This window comes from Macaca mulatta, chromosome 3 (genome assembly GCF_049350105.2).
Source record: "Macaca mulatta isolate MMU2019108-1 chromosome 3, T2T-MMU8v2.0, whole genome shotgun sequence".
NCBI classification, from domain to species: domain Eukaryota; kingdom Metazoa; phylum Chordata; class Mammalia; order Primates; family Cercopithecidae; genus Macaca; species Macaca mulatta.
The window spans coordinates 5,909,334-5,935,360 of NC_133408.1; the positions used below are offsets into that span (position 1 = coordinate 5,909,334).

At 45.9% G+C, this 26,027-nt stretch overlaps 3 long non-coding RNA genes and 1 other non-coding gene across 4 annotated transcripts; 2 read left to right on the top strand and 2 right to left on the bottom strand.

Moving 5' to 3' along the window:
- Positions 1-4,079: 4,079 nt before the first annotated feature.
- On the bottom strand, positions 4,080-10,190 carry LOC144339646 (uncharacterized). Its single transcript, XR_013414902.1, has 3 exons — positions 10,068-10,190; positions 6,641-8,565; positions 4,080-5,207 (listed from the first exon to the last, which is right to left on the bottom strand). It is a non-coding gene; the product is annotated as an uncharacterized LOC144339646 (long non-coding RNA).
- On the top strand, positions 6,770-10,074 carry LOC144339645 (uncharacterized). Its single transcript, XR_013414901.1, has 3 exons — positions 6,770-6,877; positions 7,131-7,249; positions 9,804-10,074. It is a non-coding gene; the product is annotated as an uncharacterized LOC144339645 (long non-coding RNA).
- Positions 10,191-12,495: 2,305 nt separating the features above from the next.
- LOC144339647 (uncharacterized) lies at positions 12,496-15,920 on the top strand. Its single transcript, XR_013414903.1, has 3 exons — positions 12,496-12,927; positions 13,220-13,340; positions 14,338-15,920. It is a non-coding gene; the product is annotated as an uncharacterized LOC144339647 (long non-coding RNA).
- A 7,537-nt stretch (positions 15,921-23,457) lies between these two features.
- Positions 23,458-23,578, bottom strand: LOC114677246 (small nucleolar RNA SNORA32). Its single transcript, XR_003728537.1, has one exon. It is a non-coding gene; the product is annotated as a small nucleolar RNA SNORA32 (small nucleolar RNA).
- Between the last annotated feature and the right edge of the window lie 2,449 nt (positions 23,579-26,027).

The following is a 26,027-nucleotide window of genomic DNA, read 5'->3' on the forward strand; positions in this document are numbered from 1 at the left end:
AAAAGTCAAACATTACAACAAAACGAGATATTATTACAAATGTATTCAAATACCCAAAATTTGAAACGTCAACACCACAAGCACTGGTGAGGACTCTTATCAATTGCTGGTGGGATGCAAAACGCTACAACAAATTTGTAAAAAGAAAAATTAGCAATTTCTTGTAAAACTAAACATTCTCTTACCATACAATCCAACAATCATGGTATTTACCTTGGTATTTACTCAAATGAGTTAAAAATTTATGATCAGCTGGACATGGTAGCTCACACCTGTAATCCCAGCACTTTGGGAGGCTGAGGTGGGTGGACTACTTGAGGTCAGGAGTTCAAGGCCAGTCTGACCGATATGGTGAAACCCCATCCCTTCTGCAGATACAAAAATTAGCTGGGTGTGGTGGCGGGTGCTTGTAATCCCTGCTACTCTGGAGACAGGAGAATCACTGGAACCCAAGAGGTTGCAGTGAGCCAAGATCATGCCATTGCACTCCAGCCTGGGCAACAGAGTGAGACTCCATCTCAAAAATAATAATAATAATAATAATAATAATAAAATTATGATCACACAAAACTGTGCATGCAGACATTTATAGCAGCTTTATTCCTAATTGCTAAAACTTGAAAGCAACTAAGATGCCCTTCAGTGGTAAATGAATAAATAAACTGTGGTACATCCGTACAATGAAATATTATTCACCACTAAAAAGAAATGAGCTATCAAGCTATAAAAAGACATGGAAGAAACTTAAATGCATATTACTCAGTGAAAGAAGGCAGACTGAAAGGCTGTATACTGTATGATTCCAACTACATGACGTTCTGGGAAAGGCAAAGCTACAGAGTCAGTAAAAACCTCAGTGGTTGCCAAGAGTTAGTGGGGAGGGAGGGATGAATCAGCGAAGCACAGAGGATTTTTAGGACAGTGAAATAATTCTGTATAATGGTATCAGGGTGGACACATCATGATCCATTTGTCAAAACTCATAAAATACAAATAGCAAGTGTGAACCCTAAACTATGGACTTTGGATGATTATGACGTATAAATGTAGGCCATAGATGGTAACAAAGTGTGCTCTGCCACAGAATATCGATAGTGGGAAGCCTGTGCCATGTCGGGGAGGAGAGGGGGAGGGACCATATAGGAAATCTCTGTACTTTCTGCTCAATTTTGCTGTGAACCTAAATCTGTTCCAAAAAATAAAGTCTTTTTAAAAAAAGTTAAACACACATTCTATATGATCCAGCAACCTCACTCCTGAAATTTATTTCATAAAAGTAAAACTTCTGTTCACACAAAAGCCTGAACATGAACATTTATTATACCAGCTCTATTCACAATTGCTAAAAGCTGAAACCAACCCAAATGTCCTCCAACAGGTGATAGATGAACAATCTGTGGTCCATCCATAGCGTGAAATACCATCCAGCAATAAAAAAGAACAAACTGTTGGTGCACTCAACAACCAGATTGAATATCAAAGGATTAGTGAAAGAAGCCTGTTAAATGCTACATGCTGCCCAATTCCCTTTATTTTTATTTTTTTATTTTTATTTTTGAGATGGAGTGTTGTTTTGTCACCAGGGCTGGAGTGCAGTGGCGCGATTTTGGATCACTGCAACCTCTGCCTCCCGCGTTCAAGTGATTCTCTTTCTCAGCCTCCTGAGTAGCTGGGATTACTGGCACACACCTTTAGATAAAATTCTCTGCCTTCTGATCAGTGGTGAAAAAAATTTAAAAAGAAATTCTCAAAAAGACAAAAAGATAGTGATGGAGAACAAATCAGTGACTGCCAGAGCTTGGGGATAGGGAAAGATGTGACTATTAGGGGGTAGAATGAGGGAGTTTTGGAGTGATGGGAATGTTTTATATCCTGCATGGGGTGGTAGTTACATGAATCTACATAGCTGTTAATATTCATAGGGGTGTACACCAGCCCCCAAATTCAATGTTGCTGTATAATAACTTAAAAATGAAAACATACTTCATATCTAGAGACTGTACCATATAAAAATAAATATATACCAGCCATATGATCCAGCCATGCCACTCCCGGGTATCTATCCAAGAGAAATGAAAGCACGTGTCTGTGCAAAGTCTTTTTTTCTTTTTTTTGGAGACAGAATTTTGCTCTTGTCGCCCAGGCTGGAGTGCAATGGTGCAATCTCAGCTCACTAAAACCTCTGCCTCCCGGGTTCAAGTGATTCTCCTGTGTCAGCCTTCTGAATAGCTGGGATTACAGGCATGTGCCACCACACCCAGCTAATTTTTGTATTTTTAGTAAAGACAGGGTTTCATCATATTGGCCAGGCTGGTCTCGAGCTCCTGACCTCATGATCTACCCACCTGGCCCTCCCACAGTGCTGGGATTACAGGTGTGAGCCACCACGCCCAGCCTCATGCAAACTCTTGTAGGCAAACTACAATGTTCTTAAACAAGTGAATAAAAAAAAAAAATGTGGTATCTCCATTCAGTGAAATCTACTCAGCAATGAAAAGAAAGGAATCCCTGATGCAGGAGATGACATGGGCAAATCTCAAAGTAATTATGGTGAGTGAAAGGAGCCAGGCAGAAAGAGGGCACCTACTGTCTGGTTTCATTTGCACAAGATGATAGGGAATGTAAACTCACCTGCAGAGACAGGAAGTGGATGAGGGATGAGAAGGTGGGAGAAGACAGGGGGGCATTGCAAAGGGGCACAAGGAACTTCTGGGGGTGGTGGATATGTTCATTATCTTGACTATAGTGAGAGTTTTACACATGAATACATTGATATATATTTCATATAACATATATGCGTGTATTTTTAAAGTGCTATCTTGCCCCAGTTTTGAGGCCCTGGCCAGAGGCCAGTCAGTTCTCCTTTGTAAGCAGCTGATTAGGCTCTCACACTCAGGGGCTGCTATATACCTGCCCTAATCACCACAGAGCCAGGTACCAGACAACTAGGGAGAGCCCCTGTGCCTTAGAGTCTGCAGAACTGTTCAAATTAGCCAATCCACAAGGAACACCCAAACCCTAGTGTGAAACTAAATAAGTAGTGTAGTGTAAATAATCCATTACATAGTGTAATGGATAGACAAAATGTGACATACACATGCAAGAGAATGTTAATCAGTCTTAAAAAAAGAAAGAAATCCTGTCCTATGTGGCAGCACGGACAAACCTTGAATGCATGATGCTAAGTGAAATAACCCAGTCACAGGAGAACAAATACTGTTATGATTCTACTTCCATGAGGAATCTAAAGTAGCCAAATGCACAGAAACAGAAAGTAGAAAGGTGGGTGTCAGCGCTGGGAAGAGGGGGAATGAAGAGTCCGTGTATAATGTAGTTTCAGTTTCGCAAGATGAAGAAATTCTAGAAAGCACAACAGTGTGAATAGAGTTAACACTATTAAACTGTGCATCTAAAAATTATTCAAATGGTACATTTTATGTCATGTGTTTATTACCACAATTAAAAGAACTGTGAGGTGAACAGTGTGGTTATTTATTATTATTATTACTTTTTTTTTTTTTTTTTTGAGATGGAGTTTAGCTCTGGCCACCCAGGCTGGAGTGCAATGCCGTGATCTCGGCTCATGAGGGGGCCTGAGGGTGGGGTCTGGAAAGGAATCGGTGACAAGCCCAAGGCCCCAGGCTGGAAGGACCCATCCTGTGGACTTTGCCAACACTGGGAAGCAGCGGTTGCGGAGTTTGCATCTCTGCTCATTCTCTAACTCTGCCCAACCAGGAGCGAGTCGGCTGTGTGCTTGGCTCAGTCCATAAAATGAAAACAGTGCGGCCGGGCGCGGTGGCTCAAGCCTGTAATCCCAGCACTTTGGGAGGCCGAGACGGGCGGATCACGAGGTCAGGAGATCGAGACCATCCTGGCTAACACAGTGAAACCCCGTCTCTACTAACAATACAAAAAACTAGCCGGGCGAGGTGGCAGGCGCCTGTAGTCCCAGCTACTCGGGAGGCTGAGGCAGGAGAATGGCATGAACCCGGGAGGCGGAGCTTGCAGTGAGCTGAGATCCGGCCACTGCACTCCAGCCTGGGTGACAGAGCGAGACTCCATCTCAAAAAAAAAAAAAAAGAAAACAGTGCTCCCTGTCTGCTTTATAGGAACATTGTAAAACAAAGGTAGGATTTTAAAGCATTGTAAAATAGTCTGACACTCTAAGCTACAATTCAAATGCTGTCTAATAGAATGTCAGCTTGCATCGCATCTCGAGACACCCAGAAAATGCCAGTGATGCCAAACTGCTTCCACTTCTCCCAGACGGCTCCGGTCCCTCCTGTCCTTTCCCAGGTTTTGGCTCTGCTCCATACCTGGACAATCCATGCAGCACCCTGTCCAGTCCTTGCCTGGAGGAGGTGCCAGCCTCCTGTCATTTCTCTCCCTCTGGGAGAGCCCACCCTCTGCTCTCCTTCTTGTTTTTTATGTTCCTCCTGTTCCAGGCTTTTCTGGCTGTCATCAGCGTTTACACCTGGTTTGTGGTCTCAAAATGTTCGAAATCAAAGAGTTCATATCCCAAATCCAGACCAACTGAGCAAAGATTAGGTCCAAGAATGAATGTGGGTGCGTGCTCTTAAAGCTTTGCTTGAGGCAATTTACAGCCACATTAGGAGGATGTGGGTGGGTGGCAGCGTCTATGTGAAGCCTCACAGCCTGCCAGGCAAGGCAAAGATTCTGCCAGGAGGCAGAATCTGTGGTGGGGACGATGGAGAGGGCTGGAAGGACTGGACTCACCCACTGAGCCGTGGAGAAGTCAAGGGCACAGTACATCCGCGGCAGGTGTTGGGAGAGGGCAGGGCACTACGTGTGGGCTCACAGCAACGTCCTGCTGCCCAGACAGTGCCTGGCATGCAAACAATTGCTGAAGGCATGAGTGGCCCATGCCTTTGGTACTCCGTCATGAGGAAGTGGGACTTGAGGGCAATGCTGATGGAAGCAGACTGGTCTTGGGTGACAAATTGCAGGTGTGTTATTCTGCCTCCAGGAAGAGACCTCAGAGAAGGGCAGATCCCAGGCATTCACGAAGCCCCTCCAGGTCCCCAGGAGGACCTCTCATACATGCTCACATCCATGCGCTAGGACCTCGGCTGCATGCCGCTGTCTGCCCCAGCAGAGGAGTTGATCTCGAAGCCAGGCTCGGTCCCTTCTAGGAGCACCACTCTTTATGGCTCTGCTCTTCCAAATTGCTGCTCTGGGACTTGCAACTGGGGCAGGGTTGACAGAGAAAAGTTTGCACGCTGAACACAGGTTGTCTGCAGGGCCCTTGCGCTTCCTCCTGGCACTTTAAACCCTCAGTCGCTAGCGACTCTTCTTTCTATGTGACTGTCTTAGCTGTCAGGACAGGGGTGAGCTGACACTCACTGTCACTCCAGCATGAAAGACTGACAAGGATTGTAGTAACTCATGAGACAGCCCCAGTGAACATGGAGACTAGTCTCTAAAAGTGGCACCCAAGCCATGACTGGCAAGGCTGATAGAACCCATCCATCCATCCATCCATCCAACCATCCATCCATCCATCCATCCATCCATCCATCCATCCATCCAACCATCCATCCATCCATCCATCCATCCATCCATCCAACCATTCATCCAACCATCCATCCAACCATCCATCCTTCCATCCAACAATCCATCCATCCAACCATCCATCCATCCATCCATCCATCCATCCATCCATCCATCCATCCAACTATCCATCCATCCATCCATCCATCCATCCATCCATCCATCCAACCATCCATCCAACCATCCATCCAACCATCCATCCATCCATCCATCCATCCATCCATCCATCCATCCATCCAACAATCCATCCATCCAACCATCCATCCATCCATCCATCCATCCATCCAACCATCCATCCATCCATCCATCCATCCATCCATCCATCCATCCAACTATCCATCCATCCATCCAACTATCCATCCATCCATCCATCCATCCATCCATCCATCCAACCATCCAACCATCCATCCATCCATCCATCCATCCAACCATCCATTCACCCATTCATCTATTCATTAATTAATTCATTCATTCTGTTTTGCTGGAGAAGCAAAGGAAACTCCCTCCCCTTTCCCAGTCGTCAGCTGCTGCCTTCCTATGGCAGGACACAGACCATGCTTTCCCTCTGAGTGGGATGCGGTCCCCCATTGCCCTACCCTCTGCAAGGCTTTCTAGTGGTGGGGGGACCTGATTGCTGTTCTCCAGCTCCCCCAACCAATCCCACCTAGGTGACTGAGGAGGAAACGGAAAGTCAGCTCTTGGGCTCCTCATCTCCAGGAGCCACCCTGAAAGAAAGACTCTGTGGCCCCTTTGCCCTCTGGATAACAAATTAGGGCTCAAGGTGCCCCTAGGGAGGCCAAGTCTGGGACAATTGTCTGGATAACTCAGTCGAAGCCAGATCTGATTTAAGAAAGTATTGAAAAAGATTTAGCTTGATGGTAAACCTATGCTTTATCAGCTGTTGGCCTTTGGACAATATATTTAATCTCTGTAAGCCTCAATTTCCTCATCCCATAAAATGAGATGGTGGGGGCACCTCCTCTGCAGGCTAGTTATGTAAACTCACTGAGATGAGTTGTAAAACGCTAAGGATGGCAAGGCCTTCACTTACAACCCACGCCTGGCTCACCTGGGATGGAGCAGGTAGACAAGTCTCCTGGAGGTACCATGCAGTCATCAGCTCATCCCCCAGAGCAACTGTAGGGATGTGCGGCGCTATAAAAGCATGAACTCTGGGATGTGAGCTCATCAGAGAGGTCAGGGAAAGCCTCATCAAGGAAGGAGAGCTTTGAGGCCAGAGTTGAGGGGGATTTGGCAGCATTAACCAGGCAAGGAGGGGGAAAGAGCATGCAGCTAAAAGGAACAGGTGTGCCAGGTTCCCCAGGCAGGAGGCACTGCGAGGGGGGAGCTGGGAGAGGCCAGGCATGTGCTCAAGGCAGAGGGTTTATCTCATTCCAGACCACTGTTGGGTTTTAACAAGAAGGAGACTTGTTCAGATGTCAGAGTTTATCCATTTCCCCCCCACCCCCATGCTGTCTTCCCTCTTTAAATCTAAAAATCAATCTGAAATTGATATTTTCCCATTAGATTGTGATCACTTTTGCTTTTTTTTGAGACAGAGTTTTGCTCTTGTCGGCCAGGCTGGAGTGCAATGGTACGATCTTGGCTTACTGCAACCTCCGCCACCCGGGTTCAAGCGATTCTCCTGCCTCAGCCTCCTGAGTAGCTGGAATTACAGGTATGCGCCACCATGCCCAGCTAATTTTTTTCTTTAGTAGAGCCAAGTTTCTCCATATTGTTCAGGCTGGTCTTGAACTCACGACCTCAGGTAACCCACCTGCCTCAACCTCCCAGAGTGCTTTTTTTTTTTTGAGACGGAGTGTGAGACCCTGTAGCCCAAGTTGAAGTGCAGTGGCACGATCCCAGCTCCTGGGCTCAAGTGATTCTCATGCCTCAGCCTCCTGAGTAGCTGGGACTACAGGTAAGCACTGCCATGCCCAGCTATTTTTTTTTTTTTTTTTTTTTTTTTTGAGACGGAGTCTTGCTCTGTCACCCAGGCTGGAGTGCAGTAGCATGATCTGAGCTCACTGCAAGCTCTGCCTCCTTGGTTCATGCCATTCTCCTGCCTCAGCCTCCTGAGTAGCTGGGACTACAGGCACCCGCCACCACGCCTGGCTAATTTTTTTCATTTTTAGTAGAGATGAGGTTTCACTGCATTAGTCAGGATGGTCTCGATCTCCTGACCTCGTGATCCGCCCGCCTCGGCCTCGCAAAGTGCTGGGATTACAGGCGTGAGCCACCATGCCTGGCCTTTTTTTTTTTCTTCTTGTATTTTAGTAGAGATGGTGTTTCATCATGTTGCCCAGGGTGGTCTCAAACTCCTGAGCTCAGGCAATCCTCCCATATTGTTCTCACAAAGTGCTGGGATTACAGGCATGAGCCACAGTGCCCAGCCTAGATTGTGATCACTTTTATCACACTGCAACATTAGTAAATAAATTCCAAGTTCAAGTAGACAAAGTGACTCCCTTTCCAGAACATACACAATTTAAACAACACTGAATCTTTGTCATTCGCGTCATTTGCGGGCCATCCCCATGCCCGGCAGAGAATTCTGCGAGCTAATTTTAAACACAACCTTTGGTAACCATAACTGAAAAAGATGCAGTGACAATTGCTTGATGGACTATAGTAGATATTGCGTGATAAAATTCAGTTTGACTTTTTTGTTGGGGGACTCACCCAGTCTTGTAAAAAGAAAGCCCGCCGTCTCATGACTGACATTTGACCCAGATTGTCAGGGGGCTTTACCGCAAGGTTTTGGGACCAGGAAGGGAATAAGATTTCCTGTAATGGAAAAAAGGAACACTTGGTGAAGATTCTACATGGGAACGTGTTGTGTGTTGATTGAGGGCAACTCTTGGGCACTAGGAAATCCAGGTAGCTTGTCCGGTGATCGATCACGTGAGATGAGGAGGGCGAGAGAACAGAGGGGCAGCTTGCAGGAAGTGTATGCAGCACTGAATAGCCTCCAGATGTCAGTTGAGAAGAAAGCTGTAAAAAAAACAAAAAACAAAAACAACAAAAAAAGATTTAGCAACAAAGAAACAACCAGGCATGTGGGAGCAACGCTTTGCTCTAGTTTTCAGGAACAAGGTGACTCACAAGCCTCGCCGGTCACCACCAGAAACCAAACCGTCTGCTAAACGCAGCGGGAATACAGGAAGGTGTTACACGTGGGGCGAGTGTGATTCTAGGCATTTCTTGCACTATTGGAACAATTATTATTATTATTTTGAGAGAGGGTCTCACTCTGTGGCCCAGGCTGGAGTGCAGTGGTGGGATCAAGGCTCACTGCAGCTTCGACCTCCCCTGGCTCAGGCGATTCTCCCATCTCAGCCTCCTGAACAGCTGGGACTACTGGTGCACCACCATGCCCAGCTAATTTTTTTGTATATTTTTGTAGAGATGGGGTTTCACCATATTGCCCAGGCTGGTCTTGAACGCCTGAGCTCAAGTGATCTTTCTGCCACAGCCTCCCAAAGTGCTGAGAATATAGGCATGAGTCACCATGCCCGGCCTGGAATGGTTAACAGTTTTCAGGAAGAAACTGAGACTCAGAGAGATGAAGGCAATGGGGTCACCTGTGGATAATGACCAGACCCCTAGTTCAAACCCAGTCTGGTCCATCTGACTGCAAACTCCACATGCCTTTCTCTCTGCCTTGCTGCTTTCTAACGGGCAACCGTGAACCATTCCCAGCTACGCCTAAGCGCACATTTTTACATGTTTTCTTTATTACTATTATTTTATTTTATTTTACTTTTTTGAGACAGAGTGTCACTCTGTTGCCCAGGCTGGGGTGCAGTGGTGCCATCTCAGCTCACCAAAACCTCCACCTCCAGGGTTCAAGCGATTCTCCTGCCTCAGCCTCCCAAGTAGCTGGGATTACAGGCACCTGGCACGATGCCCAGCTAATTTTTGTATTTTTAGTAGAGATTAGGTTTCACGACATTGGCCAGACTGGTCTCAAACTCCTGAGCTCAGGCAATGTGCCCTCCTCAGCCTCCCAAGGTGCTGGGATTATAGGCATGAGCCACTGCGCCCAGCTACCTTTTACTAAACAGAGATCAGGATCCTCAAGCTGAAAATATGTATCGAGTCCGAAATCAAAGAGAATATTAGTTACTATCTCCTTTTTCCTGGAAGCTCCATCAAATGTAGCAGAAAGAATATCTAGAGAAGAAGAAGAAAATTCAGCATTGTCACCTTTCCCTAATCTTCCATTTCAGGAGAGAGAGAGGCATATGGCTCCAAACAATTCTGTGAAAAACCCTCTGCGTCCAGCATGTTGAACCATTTGCAGGACATCCCAGGGCCCAGCGGTGAACTCTGCCAGCTAATTTTAAATACAACCCTGAGCCGCTGCTGCAGTCCCTCCATGGCCCTCACTCGGATTGTGGGGGATGCGCCCAGGACTTCCCGGACTCTCTGTCCTCCGGGCTCTTCCAGGACCCGTCCCCTTCAATCTCTCCATGCCCCCTTCTCATACTCACAGCTCCCTCCAGTCCTCGTAGGGTCTCCTTCCTACCTTTCCCTGTCAAACTTCTCGAAATCACATCCGCTACCTTCAGCTTCTTACTGTTCCCCTGCACTCTGCCTCTTGCCGTCTGGCGTCCACCGAGAACTCAGTGGAAATTGCTGGGGAGGGAGGAGACAGGAAGGACATCTTCCTTCAAGAGCCAGTTCCTCCTCCACCACCTGGACACGCCCAGGGTGCCTGACACCTAGAGGGTAAACATCTCCTAGCCTGGACCCCCAGGACTCCGGGGCCATGAGCTTCCTGCTGGGGCAGCCAGAGGCCCAGCTGTCCAGACCCAGGGGTCTTCTTCAGGCAGGTCAAGAAGCAAAGGGAAGATGAAGAAGAGGAGGTGGAAGGCAGGCCACCTCTGGTTGGAGCTGTGCCAAGTGGCCTAAAGGATAGACTTTTCTTCCAGCTCCCCTGAGACCCCTGTTCAGCACTGTCACCTGAAGACTTGTCTGTGCTGCTGCTGATGGCCCCCTGCGCCATCTTGTTTCTCTCCAGGGTGCCCCAGCAACTCTGCAAATGACCCAGCAGGACCAACTTCCTGGTCCCATGGCTGTTGGATGGAGCTTAGGAGAGAGGGTAGATGGAGCATCGCTCATCCAGACACCTCAGAAGGGGCAGACACCAGCACACAGAGTGCCAAGGGGGAGGAGATGCGGAGCAAAGAACTGGAAACTTCTCGGGTGCGTGCACTTGGGGGCATGGAGGGGGAATGAGGGTCCTGGCGGAAGAGAAGGCAAAAGAAGGCGCCCATCTGAAGAATGGGCATGCACTGCCAAAATCTGAGGGTGAGAACACCAGGGCCAGTGGGTGAAAACGTGAGGGCATGGGCCTTCTTAGAGCAGTGGTTGTAGATTTCTAGGTGGACTCCAGGCTACAGGGCACTAGAGATGAGGAGGCGGTGAGAAGCTTTCAGCAGCAGATGCTATTTTGAGAAGTTTGGCCAGGAAGGGGAGGAAGGGGACAGCGTGAGACAGAGTCAGAGCAGGTGGAATGGCGTGGCTCCAGGGCAGTGCCCGCCGCCTGCAGGTGTCATATCCCATGGCTGGTGACCCTCCGAGGCAGCTTGACCAAGCCAGCGCTTTAGGAGCTGGAGTGGTGGAAGGACCAGAGTGAGGGTGACTTCATAATCCACTCCTTAGAGAGGCCGTGTGAGAGGAGGAAGTACAGCTGGGCAAGGCCCTTGGACATTCAGGTTCCAGGCCGTTCACCCAGTGCTGCCCCAACCTGGACAAACTCCAGGCCAAAGGGGACCAGCAGCCGCAGCTCCCTGCCTGGGGATTTCCCTGGGTGACCGCAGGGCTGGGAAGCACTGGGGAGCACCACATGGCCACTCAATGGCAGAAGGTGACTCCTTCATGAGAGCTGCCTCCAGAACCTTCCAGGCCAGGATCCGCCTGCCAGCTGCCTGTCTCCGGGAGGCTGGAGGAGCCGGGCCAGGCCACATTTGTGGAGCCTGAAGCCCCGTATGGCATTTCTCCTATTCTGTTGAGTGGTAGTTCGCTTTGTTTTGTTTTCATTTTTTTTAGTTTATTTTCTTACTTCTAAGGCAAAAATTAAAACTGCCTACATTAAAATCTGGTTAAAATTCAACATGCTGCCTGCCATGTGTCTCTGTGTCTGGGCAGCTCAAGCCACTGCCTCCTCGGCGGTCCTAATGCAGCCTTTGCCCACCGGTGCTCCTGCACTCCACACCTTGCAAACCCGGGTGACAAAGGCTCATCCTGGCCCCCATGGTGGTGACCCCAAAGCTGAGTCCCCAGCCCTCCCTTGTCGGTGTTATTTTGGAGGCAGTGATGATGCCTCATGGTCGATGGTGATGCTATCTCGGGTCATGTTTCTTTCTCTCCTCTGACTGTGATCTTGGCCTGAGCAGACCAATCCAATGGTGCTCTTAATCTGTGAGGGCTGTGTGTGTGCGTGTGTGTGTGTGTGTCTGTGCGTGTGCGTGTGAGAGAGAGAGAGAGCACACACCAGCCGTCCATCCCCCTGCAAGTCAGGCAAGTGATCCTGCCCCAGGTGGGGAGAAAACCGGGGTTCCCTCCACACTACTGTAAGGCCATAGAGCCAGGCTTCAGGCACATATCCAATGGTGCAGGTGTGCTGGCCTTGAGCGTTGACACATGGCAGGCACACTGTGCTGATGGAGAATCCTGCGAAATGTGGCACTCCTCAAACACCCCCAAACGTGGCAGAATCTGGCAAAGCGAGGATAAAGGGGCTGGAGCAGGTTGGAGCAGAGAGGCAGGGAGCAGGAAGCCGAGTGGAGCCTGGTTCCACCTCAGTGCTGGGACCCAGGGAAGCACATGCCCTTTCTAAAGCCTCAGTTTCTCAGTTTCCCCATACGTAAAATAAGAGAATCAAACCAGAGGATCTCTAAAGCCCACCTACCTAGAGACTCTGCAGGGGACTAGTCACCTGGCCCTGCCAGCAGGATACTGCTACCTGGGTCCCTGGGCCACTGCTGGTGGCTGGGAAGGCTCCCTGCCTTGAGACTGGATGAGTCCTCATGGTGACAGCTCATTGATGACCGTAAGGTGTTCCAGGAAAGAAACAATAAATGAGATGTCCCTGTTTATCAGAGCCATTACTGAGCTGTGTGGTAGATTTCAGGTCAGTAGAGAAGTGACTTTTGCCCAGAGGAGGTCGGCCAGCAGGGACCCAGTAGACACACCCGGCTGTTACAGGAAGGAGCTGCAGGGAGAAGTGCCCACACCCACAAGGTTTAAGGAAGTGTGACCCACCCCTGCAACAATTTTCCTGGGAGCTGATTTAAAATGCAGATGCCCGGGCCCTGCCTCAGACCCACTGATGCAGCGTCTGTGCAGGTAGGACCAGGGAATCGCATTTTACACCAAGTGTGCCAGTGGTTTTTATGCATATGAAAGTGTAGAAAACCCTGAGAGGCTGGGCAGCAGTTTGATTCTAGAAGGGAATGCTTTAATTCCTCCAAAGTTGGCTAGCTTTTATTTTAGTGATAAGGTCTCTTGAAAGTCGACTTGGAGATTCCCTTGTTTAGACAGCTGGGTTAACGGGCGCCTTGCTTTTTGTGCTTACATAAATAACCCTTTTCCTGTTCACTGCCTTCTGGACTTACGGCATCACCGTCTTGTTCCCTAGGCATTCACATTGGCAACTCCTGTTCCAAGAATTATTATTTAAGACAGATCTCAAGTTTCGGGGCAGGGATGGTGTCTTACTCATCCTGGGCTTCAGGGCATATGTGTAACAGATGCTCCAGGTAATGCTTGTTGAAATGAACTAAAATGAAATGCTTGAATGAAGGTCGCCAGGCTTTCAAGGAAGCCCCATGCAATCACCTTATCATCCAATAACCACCCAGTGCCTTGCCCAGAGCATGGTATCAAATTGTAAAACACACACACCCAGAAGATTGGTTGGGTCTCCCCACAACAGTTAAGGAAGTAACTGCACCAAACGATAAACTGACTTGTCCAAAGTCCTCCCCAGTAAAAGCTTGGCTGAGATCAGGTTTCTGAACCACCAACACCCTCCAATGAGCTGACTGTTCCAGATGTGAATAGTAGAAATAAGCCAAGAAGAAATAAAAATAAGCAATTTTCTAAATTACCAACACACTCTCGATATTGCCAATTTGTTCAGAAAACAATAATTTGTTTAATGCCTGGATTCTTTACCCAAGATAGTTGTGAAAATGAGCCAAATCTGTACCCTCTAAAGAATTCAGTGCTGTTCTTTCTAAGTGGTCTCCACAATTGCTCAGAAGACTCAATGCTCCCTTCTCCTCTTCATTTCTTCTGGTGTCCTTGACCCAGAGAACTAATACGGTGGTTCTCAAACTCAGCTGCCCCTGGAGAGATTTGAGAACTACTGTCGGTGAGCTTCATCGCTTACAGATTAAAGTGGAACCACAGGGACTGAGCCCCAGGCATTAATAGTTTAAAAAAAAATTTCCCAGGAGTTTCTAATGTGCAGTAAGATTGCAATCCACTGATGTGACTAACATTAGGCCACCAACCAGTCCTTCTCCCCAAAACAAACATAAGGTACTTTAAAAATGAATGGGAAAAACTCACTTGGGAGAGAATAAGACAAATGAAATTCAAATTGTTCAAAAATTCTCACACCAAGCAATGAAACTGTCACGCAGAAGATCCCCTCCCCAAATAATAGTTCATTGTTAACTGGCAGTTGACTGATTTAGGTGCTCTTGGTAACCTCTTTTGAATTCAGTTTTCTTCTTCCGGAGTAATTAGGTGAAGCAGTGACGTTAATCCTGGCTGAACATTGGAATCACCTGGGAAGATCGAAACGCACCACCACCTGCGTCTAGGTGTGGGCTGGAGGTTGGAATTTTTTTAACGTTCCTGGTGGTTTTAACGGGCACGCAAGATTGAGAACTACTGATTTATCGTTTTCATCAAAAGTCTGTCTGGTAAACGCTTCAGTCTTTTTCAGTCTGAAGTCTTTATTTTGAATTCAATCTTAATAAAAATTTGGTGGCTTACAGAATTTTAGGTTGAAAGTCATTTTCCTCTGACTTTTGAATATTTTCACTCACCACCTTCCTCTTTTTTTTTTTTTTTTTTTTTTAAGTCTCTCTGTGTTGCCCAGGCTGGACTTGAACTCCTGGGGCTCAAACCATCCCCCTGCCTCAGCCTCCTGAGCAGTCACCTTCCACTCTTAATGTTGGGATGTCAGCTCTTAGCCTAAACTTTCTGGCTTTGTGTAGGTTTTTTTTTTTTAATCTTTTTTGCTCTAGTAGCCTTTAGATTTTTCTCTTTTTCCTCGATATCCTGCATTTCTAATGCACTGCATCTGACTATGGATTTATCTTTATTTATTCTCCTTGTTTCTCAATGTTATCTTTCTATTTGGAAAATCATGTCTTTCTTCAATTTTGGATAATGGTCAGATATTTTAATCTGGATATGTCCTCCACCATTTCCTGTATTCTCTAGTTCTGGAACGCCTATTAGATGTATGTTGGAGTGTCTTATATTATTTTCCATATTATTTGGTCTCTTTCATATGTTTTTACTTCTTTGTCTCTCTGTCCTGTTAGCATTAATTCCTTGGTACAATCTGCTCTTTTCCTCTTTAACTGCATTTACTTGTTTATTGTTTATCTCAATATTTCTAGCTTTTTATTTTCAGAATCTCCAATCCCTCATTTATCTTATCCACATCTTCATATTGATAGCTGCTCAAGCTGTTCACAGCACCCTATTTTTGTTTTTCCCTATGGCTGTCCCTTCTTTCGCCTCTTTGAACATTTATTTAACTCTTTGAACACAGTTAAATAAACCCTCTGATGATTGGTCTATCATTTAGATTTCCTCAGACGCGTGCTCCAATTTGTCGCATTTATTGTAAATTTTTTCAAGCCGTGTATTTTTCTCCTGACTTTGAAACACTTTTTTGCAAGCTCCCATTGCTTGGTTTGTTTAGCTCTCCTTCTTCTCTCACCTCTCTGGCGTGGCTGGCAGGCCTATGTTTAACTCCATCCCGAACTTCATTTCCTTCCAAGGTCAGACAAGCAGTCCTTATCAAAGCGACCTGGCCTATGTTTAACTCCATCCCGAACTTCATTTCCTTCCAAGGTCAGACAAGCAGTCCTTATCAAAGCGACCTGGCCTTTTACTCCCGGGAGCGAAGTCCAACTCCTACTCTTTGTTTCCTAAAGAGGCTGACTCCGGGCTCCTGAAGCACATACCACAGGTGCCCCTTCCCATTCAGGAGCTGGGACCCTGGTGGCTCTGCCCATTTCTACATCTATGGGTTCTGCCTGCCTCTTCTGTGCATATCCATTCCCTTCCTAACCCATAACATTTTTTATTTTTAGGATGGCTTTGTAGGTAGAATATTTTCTGTATGCATGTTAAGATACTTTTGAGGGAGGGGGGAGGGATTGCATTGGGAGTTATACCTGATGTAAATGACGAGTTGATGGGTGCAGCACAGCAACATGGCACAAGTATACATATGTAACAAACCTGCACGTTATGCACATGTACCCTACAACTTAAAGTATAATAATAATAAATAAATTTAAAAAAAAAAAAGAAATTATTACAAGTGCAACTTTTTTTTAATAAAAATGCTGTATTAGCATGCAGGTTTGTATTCCTTTAGACTAAACTATTTTTTCATAGGGTGTACATATTATGGTTAGTTTACTTAATTTTACATTTGAGAAATTTTAGTTTTGTATTAAAAGATAGCAAACAGGTGCCTAAAATATGCACCCAAAGTATTCACAGCATTTAAAATTTGCCTTTGTATGACCTTTTTTAAAAAAATAGAAATTAAACAACAAAAAACATTAAAAAAAAAAAGATACTTTTGAGTGCAAGAAACAGAAATTGCAATTCAAAGTCTTTAAAATAAAGCAATTGATGGCATCATGCAACTGCAAATTCAGCAGTGTCTGGTTGCTCTAAGAGGCTGTGCGCCTAGCTTGCACTTGTCCTTCCAGGTTGCCTCCGCAGCCCTCTCTGTCCCAGCAAGCTGAACTTACAGACTTCCATTTGAATTCAGCAAATGGGGAGCATCAGCAGGTGATCATAGTAGAAAGCAAAGTGAGTTTGAGTATTTATTTCCCCAGCTGTCTCCCTGCCCCACAGCCAGGCTGGTGCAGTCTCCTCCCAGAAGGCCTATCCATGAGGCTCTCAGTCTTCAGGTTCTGGGAAGGTACCTCCTAACCCCCCTTTCAGAACTTGGTGGTGGAGAACAGGATGGGGACACCTCCTCCCACAGTCACTAACTTCAAGTAAGTACTTCTCTTATCCATTCTACACCTTTTAAAACAGTCACTTTATTAAACTTCCCCAAATTTTCCCAATTTCAATGTACCCTTTACTGGGAATTTGATTAATTTAAAAGGTCACCAAATGTCAAGGTATTTTTGTGTCTCTGAGCTTCATCCTAAAAGTGGTTGGTTGACAGATGGCCACAGCAGTCATAGTGGATACACATAGTAACATTCAGTGGCAGAGAAAGACGTCTTCCCTTTACAGAGCAAGGGATTTTTCCCAGCAGCTTCCAGTCAACCTCCCCGACATTTCATTGGCTTTAACTGGTCTCCTGTCCGTTTCTGAGCCGATTCCTAGCTACCAGGGAAATGCCTTGTGTTGATTGGCTTAGAACTGGGGGCTCTGACCAATCGCTTTCAAGGAAGCTGGAATTTCAATGGTTGGTTTAGATTCTCTAGAGCTGAGATCCATCCTCTAGGGAGACCTTACCATTTCTGCTAAGTTTGGGAGGACAGAAGATGAAGTGGTGAACCTGAGAGTGTATTTGGATGATTGCTGTGCATTCTCCTTTGCTGTGTTGCTTGGAAGTCTACAGAAATTCACAGTTCAGAAGGCATTTGTTATTTGAAAGTAATGGCCCCTAAAAACTTTCATCAGTCTCCAGACCCAACACAATTATCCAGACCCAAAATGCCCTCAGTTCCCTTACCTGAGCCAGAACTAAAAGACAAAGCACTGCTTGAAAGATTGAATGAGATCATGTGTCATTCACACCAAGTGGGGAGGCGGCTGGCCTGGTTTAGGCACAGCTCTGTGACCAGCTCCTCCCAACCTGCTTCGTCCTTGAGTCAAAGTCTGACCACACTCCAGAGGACCATTGTGAAGGCCGGGGGATTGCTCAGAGTGGGTCAGATCCCAGCTGAGGATCAACCTTTCTGTGCAATGTGGCTGTCAGGCAGTTTGTTTGTTTGTTTGTTTGTTTGTTCGTTCGTTCGTTTGTTTGTTTTGAGATGGAATCTCACTCCCGTCGCCCAGGCTGGAGTGCAATGGCGCAGTCTTGGCTCACTGCAACTTCCACCTCCTGGGTTCAAGCAATTCTCCCACCTCAACCTCCCAACTACCTGAGACTATAGGCGCCCGCCACCACACCCAGCTAATTTTTGTATTTTTAGTAAGATGGGGTTTCACCATGTTGGCGAAACTGGTTTCAAACTCCTGACCTCAAATGATCTACCTGCCTCAGCCTTCTAAAGTGCTGGGATTACAGGCGTGAGCCACTGTGTGAGGCCTCTCAGTTTATTTCGGGCTTCATTATTAAGTCATTTTTTATTTCCTGAGAAGAGAAATGAGAGATCCCATGAACCATTTCAGATCAATCTATTTGACTACAAAAATACGATTATTTAATGGAGCACATGAAACTTTCAATGATTCTTTGCCACCTTTCCTTCTCTCTTCCTTCCCTTCTACCATCAGTAGAGACTGAAGCGTCCTCACTCTTCCTGGGTGAATCTTGACCTGGAGAATGGAATTGCTGAAAAGAAAACAAAGGATGACAGGGGTGCCTGTGTGAAAGTGTGTGTCTATGTGTACCTGTACGTACTTGTGCCTTCCTGCTTGATATGTATACATGTGACTTGAGTGTGTGAGCTTGTGTGCATGGGAGTGCACAGTTGCACACACCCCACTGCATACGTCTCCTGAGTGCCTAGAAATCAAAACTAGATAGAATTTAGACATCAACTAATTCAGAATCTTCCTTGACCACAATGAACTTAATTAGAGCAAAAGACTTAGAAGTCTGCCAATATTTACCCATGCTCACGCTGCGTCAGAAAAAGAATTTGGTGATAACAACAAAATGGAGAGAAGGAAATATTCAACTTTCCCTAGAAATGTATATGAATTGAAGGGGTGGCCTGGCCCTCCATACCTGTGGGTGTTTCTCATTAGGTGGAACGAGAGACTTGAGAAAAGAAATAAGACACATAGACAAAGTATAGAGAAAGAAAAAGTGGGCCCAGGGGACCGGCGCTCAGCTTACAGAGGACCCACGATGGCACCCGGTCTTTGAGTTCCCTTAGTATTTATTGATAATTGTCTTTACCATCTTAAAGATAACGGAGTGGCAGGACAATAGGATCATTGTAGGGAGGAAATCGGCAGTAAGACATATGAACAAAAACCTCTGTGACATGAATAAGTTTAAAGGAAAATGCTGTGCCTTGAGATGCATATGCAAACATCTTCATAAACCTTTTAACAGCATTGTTTCATCCTATCACATGGGGAGAAACCTTGGACAATACCTAGCTTTCCTTGGCAGAGGTCCCTGCGACCTTTGGCCGTGTAGGTGTCCCCGGGTAGTTGCAATTAAGAGAATGGTGATGACTTTTAACCAGCAAGCTGCCTTCAGGCACTTGTTTACAAAGACACATCCTGCACAGCCCAAAATCCATTAAACCTTGAGTCACCGCAGCATATGTCTCTTGCAAGGACAAGGTTGGGGGTAGGGTCACAGAACAAAATGGAGTCTCTTATGTCTACTTCTTTTTATATAGACACAGTAACAGGCTGATCTCTCTTTCTTTTCCCCACAATGAATGACTTATTTATGCTTTCATTGGAAGAGAAAATCAACTTATATATATTACTTGAATTATGAACAACACTCTATACGGTTACAAATCATCTGATACTTTCAATATACTTACTGTGAGAAAATTTTGCAAATATTTTCATCTGTGCAGATTTATAGGCAGCACATTTTTAATGCCTGAATAAGACCTGTAGGGATTAGGTCGCATCCACATATGTTTATCTGGCAGAGAAAGTTTGGGTAGCACATGTGACCTCAAACAGTGCAAGACTCCAGGCTTAATTACAGGAAAATCCTAGACAGTTCTATTAACATATTATTCTTGAGTTAACCAAATAACACAAATTGATTAACAATGTGTTAACTCAAGAGTAAAATCAAATTGAGAATACTAAGGCTGATATTAAGGGTAGTTTATAAGCAGAAAGCAGAAAGCAGCAATGGAAAACCACAGCCAACTCAAAACAACACCAATGATAAAAACAAATTCAAAATCTTCAGCAATCACAATCACTGAATATGTTCCTAAATATTCTTCCTCCTCGAAAAAATAACCTTCTAAGACATTAGTAGGTTGCTTTCCACTTAAATTCTCATTAAGTCTTTTATAAGGCATTCTTACACTTGCTTTTTAAACTCATGCTTTTATTGTGAAACGTAACATCAATAGCTTTTCTGCCAAAGGCCAGTTTCTTTTTCCAGGAGGCACAGTAGCCTGGATTGACCTCAATCTGTGCTTGTTGGGAATGTCCAGAGTGGCCGGGGGTGGGGGTGTATCACTAATAGTAGATAAAGAAGAAAAGATATTTAACACAGATCGAATTATTCCAGGAGGTATGGCCTCATATTCAGAGGTGTAGTGTGTTAAAAATAAGCCTTGTTGGAGGTTGCAGTGAGCCGAGATCGCACCACTGCACTCCAGCCTGGGTGACAGAGTGAGACTCCATCTCAAAAAAAAAAAAAAAAAAAATCCAGTAAAGACCACATTAAGAGCAATAGGTTGTCTATGTTGTATAAATTCTCTTACAAAAGGAATGAAAAAGAAACAATGTTCTAATGTTATAAAAACAGTACTCACAAAAGTTTCCAGAAACAGTATTTTGAAGTCAGCAGAGCTCAAAGAAATTAGAGGAAACTGAAGACCTTGTAATGTTCTCTGGGAAAGATTAGCTCAAAAGGCACATCTGGGACAAGAAGGCTGTATGTCATAGAGACAAGGAGAGTTAGGATGGAATGGTTTCATCCAATGAGAGCTTGGGGAAAAAAACAATGTGGCAAATTGGAATTTATATACCTATGACATCTGACCTTTTTAATGTGTGTCATGAAGTTAACACATTTTATATTTTAAGTAAAGATCGGACTAATCCACATTGTTAAATTGTCTATGGATTTTCTCATAGGACAGTGTCTTTAATGGCCATCGTGGCCTAGTTCCGGGGATATGAGGAGTCCCTGAGTCCCTGGAGTTCGCATCATAGTCACGAACGTGTGTTCTTTCTCTTAAAGAGAGCCCCTAAATTGTACAAGCTACAGGTCCCAAAAAGGGTGAATTTTATCAAACCCCAACAAAGACAATGAAAAAACAAGAGTACCAACACTTAAAAAATTAAGTTTGGGAGGCCAAGGTGGGTGGATCACAAGGTCAGGAGATCGAGACCATCCTGCCCAATATGGTGAAACCCCGTCTCTACTAAAAATACAAAAATTAGCTGGGCTTGGTGGTGGGCGCCTGTAATCCCAGCTACTCAGGAGGCTGAGGCAGAAGAATTGTCTGAATCCAGGGGGCGGAGGTTGCAGTGAGCCGAGATCAGCACCATTGCATTCCAGCCTGGGTCACAGGGCAAGACTTCGTCTCAAAAAAAAAAAAAAAGAAAAAGAAAAAAATTAAGGAATAACCTGTGTAGATTAGGGGTTTAAAATGCTTGTAATATTTCAGACAGTTTGGACTACTTGAGAATATAACAAATTGGACTTGTGATTGCAATTTAGTATGTTTTTGAGGCATTAGTTTAGATCTTTGTTATCAAGCTCCAAACAAATCTCTTCTTGAAACATAACCATATTTATAAATGAATGCTATTAAAATTATATATGTACTTGAAAAAGTTTTGTTAGACAACTGAAGTACTTAAAATGAAACTAAAAATATTTAAAAATGATAAATGCAATTCAAAATATTTAAGAACATTTAATAAACAAAAACTGTAAAGCCCCTTTTCTGAGTGATTATCAAAATTCTCCAGATTTCTAAGTAGAAAAAGAGGAATTGAACATAAAAGCCTAAGGAAAAACCAGGTTTTAAAATTTGTAGCTGTTGAAAAATCAAATATTAAATTTTTTTTTTTTGGAAACGGAGTCTCGCTCTATCGCCCAGGCTGGAGTGCAGTGGCCGGATCTCAGCTCACTGCAACCTCCACCTCCCGAGTTTACGCCATTCTCCTGCCTCAGCCTCCCGAGTAGCCGGGACTGCAGGCGCCCGCCACCGCGCCCGGCACCGCGCCCGGCTAGTTTTTTGTATTTTTTAGTAGAGACGGGGTTTCACCGTGTTAGCCAGGATGGTCTCTATCTCCTGACCTCGTGATCCGCCCATCTCAGCCTCCCAAAGTGCAGGGATTACAGGCTTGAGCCACCGCGCCCGGCCTAAATTTAAAGTCGTTGCAAATCGTCTTTCCTAAGCGTAAAAGATACTCCACGGCACCATGAAATCCAAACGGAGAAATAGAAGTTATCTCTGTGAGTGGACTTCACATGCCTGTTTTAAAGTCTTTGTCAGATTTCTCATAAAATTAATTTTCCTGGAAAGAATGCCTATTTTTTTTTTTTAATTGAAATCAAGCATGGTGGCTCATGCCTGTAATCCCTGCACTTTGGGAGGCTGAAGTGGGAGGACTGCTTGAGCCCAAGGGTTTGAGACCAGCCTGGGCAACATAGTGAGACCTCATTTCTACAAAAAAATAAATAATTAGGCAGGCACAGTGGCTCACACCTGTAATCCAGCACTTTGGGAGGCCGAGGGGGGTGGATCATGAGGTCGAGAGATGGAGACCATCCTGGCCAACATGATGAAACCCCGTCTCTGCTACAAATACAAAATTAGCTGGTTGTGGTGACACATGCCTGTAGTCTTGGCTACTTGGGAGGCTGAGGCAGGAGAATCACTTAAACCCAGGAGGCAGAGGTTGCAGTGAGCCGAGATCATGCCACTGCATTCCAGCCTGGTGACAGAGCGAGACTCCATTTCAATAAATAAATCAATAATAAAAACTTGAGATGGGTTAGCACTATATTGCCTAGGCTGGATTCCAACCCCTTGGCTCAAGGGATCCTCCTGCCTCAGCCACCTGAGTAGCTGGGATTACAGGTGTGAGCCACCAGGCCCGGCTAAGATGCATATTCTAATGATGGCTTTTCTCATCTTTCCTCTGCATTGGCGTTTATTCTGGAGTTGTGGTGCCCCACCCCATTTGAGGAGTGCCATCTCCTTATGCAATTTCTTTTCTTTCTGTGGATTTCCATGGCTACCTCCGCCTGCCTGCTGGTCTCCGTCCAGGACCAGGTCTCACCGTGACATTCGCAACCCCTGCATAGAAGTCAGTGGAGTGTCCCTGGCCCAGCATCTCAGTTTTTCCCATCCTGCTGAGACACCCTCTTGTCTCCAGGCCTGCTTGGGACCAGTTTGCTACAAACATTTTAGGAGGGAGGTCTGCAGCACTTTTATTTCAACCTGCACTCCCAATTCTGACCCTGACTCCTAGTCTCTCTGGATGCCCTCTGGGCCCCGTGACCCCTAGACCCAAACCACCCAGGACCCCTGGGGCAGGAGCCCTTCTTCAGCTGGTGGCTGCAATGTCCCTCGCTGCTGCTGCTAAGCGTTTCTGTTCCATCTCTGCCCCACAAAAGGTGTCCATCTGGATTTTCGGTAGTTTGGTTTTTTTTCTGGCTTGCATTATATTTCTATTGGACAGTGCTTATCTAGGCACTGGAAGTAAAATGAATAAAAGTTTAATAAAGGGTTAATAAAATGTTCCCAGTGGGCTGATCGCTAGCAAGGTGGCAGACAGAAAACCCAGTGAGGAATTCTCTTATCGATGTGTCCACAGCAAATGAGAAATTGCATGCTAAATGCCTTGGTAACAACCAGATCTGTTTTCCAGTCTGTGTCTTCTTCTTTTCTCTTTATACAGTTTACCTATCTGTGTGTTTTGAGACAAATTTATGAAGCACCAGTCACGGTATCAGGTTTTAAACTATGTCCAAACGTATCTGTTCCATTTTTATCAGAAAACAATTCAGAATGCTCATGGGGAAGTAGGGACATTCCCAGCCTTGCCGTCACTTGAACTCCAGCAGTAGTGGCCTCCTGGGCCCCACTCCGTGATGCACGATTTTCCCAGGTTCCCAGGCCCCCACCTGTATGAGTCCAGGTTCCCAGGCCCCCACCTGTATGGGGCGGCAATAACAAATCCCACAGGCCAGGAGCTTCAATGTGCATTTATTGGTTCAAAGTCCTGGAGGCTGAAAATCCGAGATGAAATTATTGGCAGGGCTGGTTCCTCTGAATCCCCTCTCCTTGGCTTGCAGACGGCATCTCCTCCCTGTGTCCTCACAGGGTCAGCCCTCTGTGTGCATCTGTGTCCTCATCTCCTTGTCTTACAGGACATAGTCAGATTGGACCAGGCCCACCCTAATGCCGTCATTTGAACTCGATCACCTCCACAAAAACCCTGTTTCCAAGTAAGGTCACGTTCTGAGGAATGGGGGTTAGGACTTCAACATATGGATTTTGGGGGACACAATTACCCCAAGCACCCCTTCACCTTGTTTTCCTCCTGTCCCCCCTTGAGCTTTCTGCTGTGCCCCAGGGCACCACATGAGGCTCTTGTCTCCAGCTTCATTTCCTGAGAGATCCCAGCCAGCACTACCGCATTAAATCTTGTCTTGACACCCACATGGGAAAGACTCCCACATGCCTGCTCCCAGCCCGGGCCTCTCCACAACTCCAGAGTTGGGTACTCAGTTGCTTCTTTGATGTCTCCCTTTGGGGATCCAGAATTCATATCAGATCTGACTTGTTTGAACCCCAGTGATCCTTTCACCCCCAACTTATCTTTGTCCACTCGGGGATGGTGCCTCCATCCCTCCTGGACTAGAAACACCAAGTGCTGTCTCTTCACTAATAAGGAGAGAAAGGCAATGAGTTACCTGTGCCTCTTCTGAACTAATCAAATGAAATGGCAGACAAGTAAAGGCACGGAAAGGAAGAAAAAGGGTTGGAACTGTGCACTGGTGCACGGCAGGTGGACTGCACTGGTCTTGGTCTCCTCCGCCTGCTTCACCTGCAGAAGCAGAGACAGATGGGCTTGCAGGGGTCTAGGTTGGAGGAGTCCAGGTAAAGGGCCCACCCAGGTCTCAGTGGCTTGGGAACAATGGGTTCAGACTTCCCAAGCACTGCAGAGAAGCTAGGATGGTTCCAGAATTTTCCTGTGAGCTCAAACGGGAGATTTTCTGGAAAGCTGGAGCCTAGAAGTCCTGGGAGAAAGCTGCATGGCCGTGGCATTTTGCGAACATTGCAAGAGTAAGCTATTTTCATTGCAATCCTGAGAACGGCTGTCTGTTTCTGTTCATGCTCTCTCTCCTCTCTGGGTGTCCTGGCCGTAGTGCAATGGCCTCAGGCACACCAGAGCGGTGCTAAGGGAGTGGGAGGTGCACCGAAGTTGGAACCAGTGAGTAGTTCTTATGTTGTCGGCAGTCATGTGCAGGTAATTTGTGGTTAACTCTGAGCCGTGGGAATGGCTTCCAGGAATACACGTAACACACACAGTGCCTGCTGGGTGGCAAGGTGCAGGACCAGGTGTCTCCCCACCACAGAAGTACAGTATGCCCTACGTTGCCCAGCACTTTAAGTTTTCGGGAAATGGAGTAGAGAAGGGAGTGTTAGAATTCCAGAGCCAGAAGCTACCATGTCAAGAGAAGGCTGAAGTATCCTTCCAAGTGCTCAGCAGGAATGCTATTTTTGTAATTACTGTCCTAAGAAGTAAGCACAGTGCATGCACCTCAAAGCTGTAGTTTAACAGGAATTATAATATTAATAAAATTATTATATTATTTTTGTGGATTTGTGATATTATGATACTGCTGGCTTTTTAGAATTTGTAATCCATTTTATTTTATTTTCTCGTTTTAAACAAATATGATCTGCTTTGGATCTGCTCTTGTATTTATAATCGTGTATACTATTTCTTAGGCAAGGTCCCCCACATTGTATAAGCTTCATCCTCTACAAAACTTGCATAGGCCCCTTGTAGGCTTCTTACAAATATGCCTCATCCTCCCTCCAGCAGCACTGAGCACCCAGAGTTTATACAGAGTGGGTGCGTCTTGCCAGTGCTGACACAGAGAATGAGCCAAAACCAGAGAAAACCCGGCCCACCCAGCCAGCTGTGCACTGCTTTGGTGCTTCCTTCTCTCTTCAAAGCACTTCAGATCTATTATTTCACATGGCCACTGGCTGGGCAGATCACCACATCCCCACGTTACAGAGGTAGAAGCTGAGGCTGAGGGCTCGGTGGTTGACAGACAGCCATCTCGC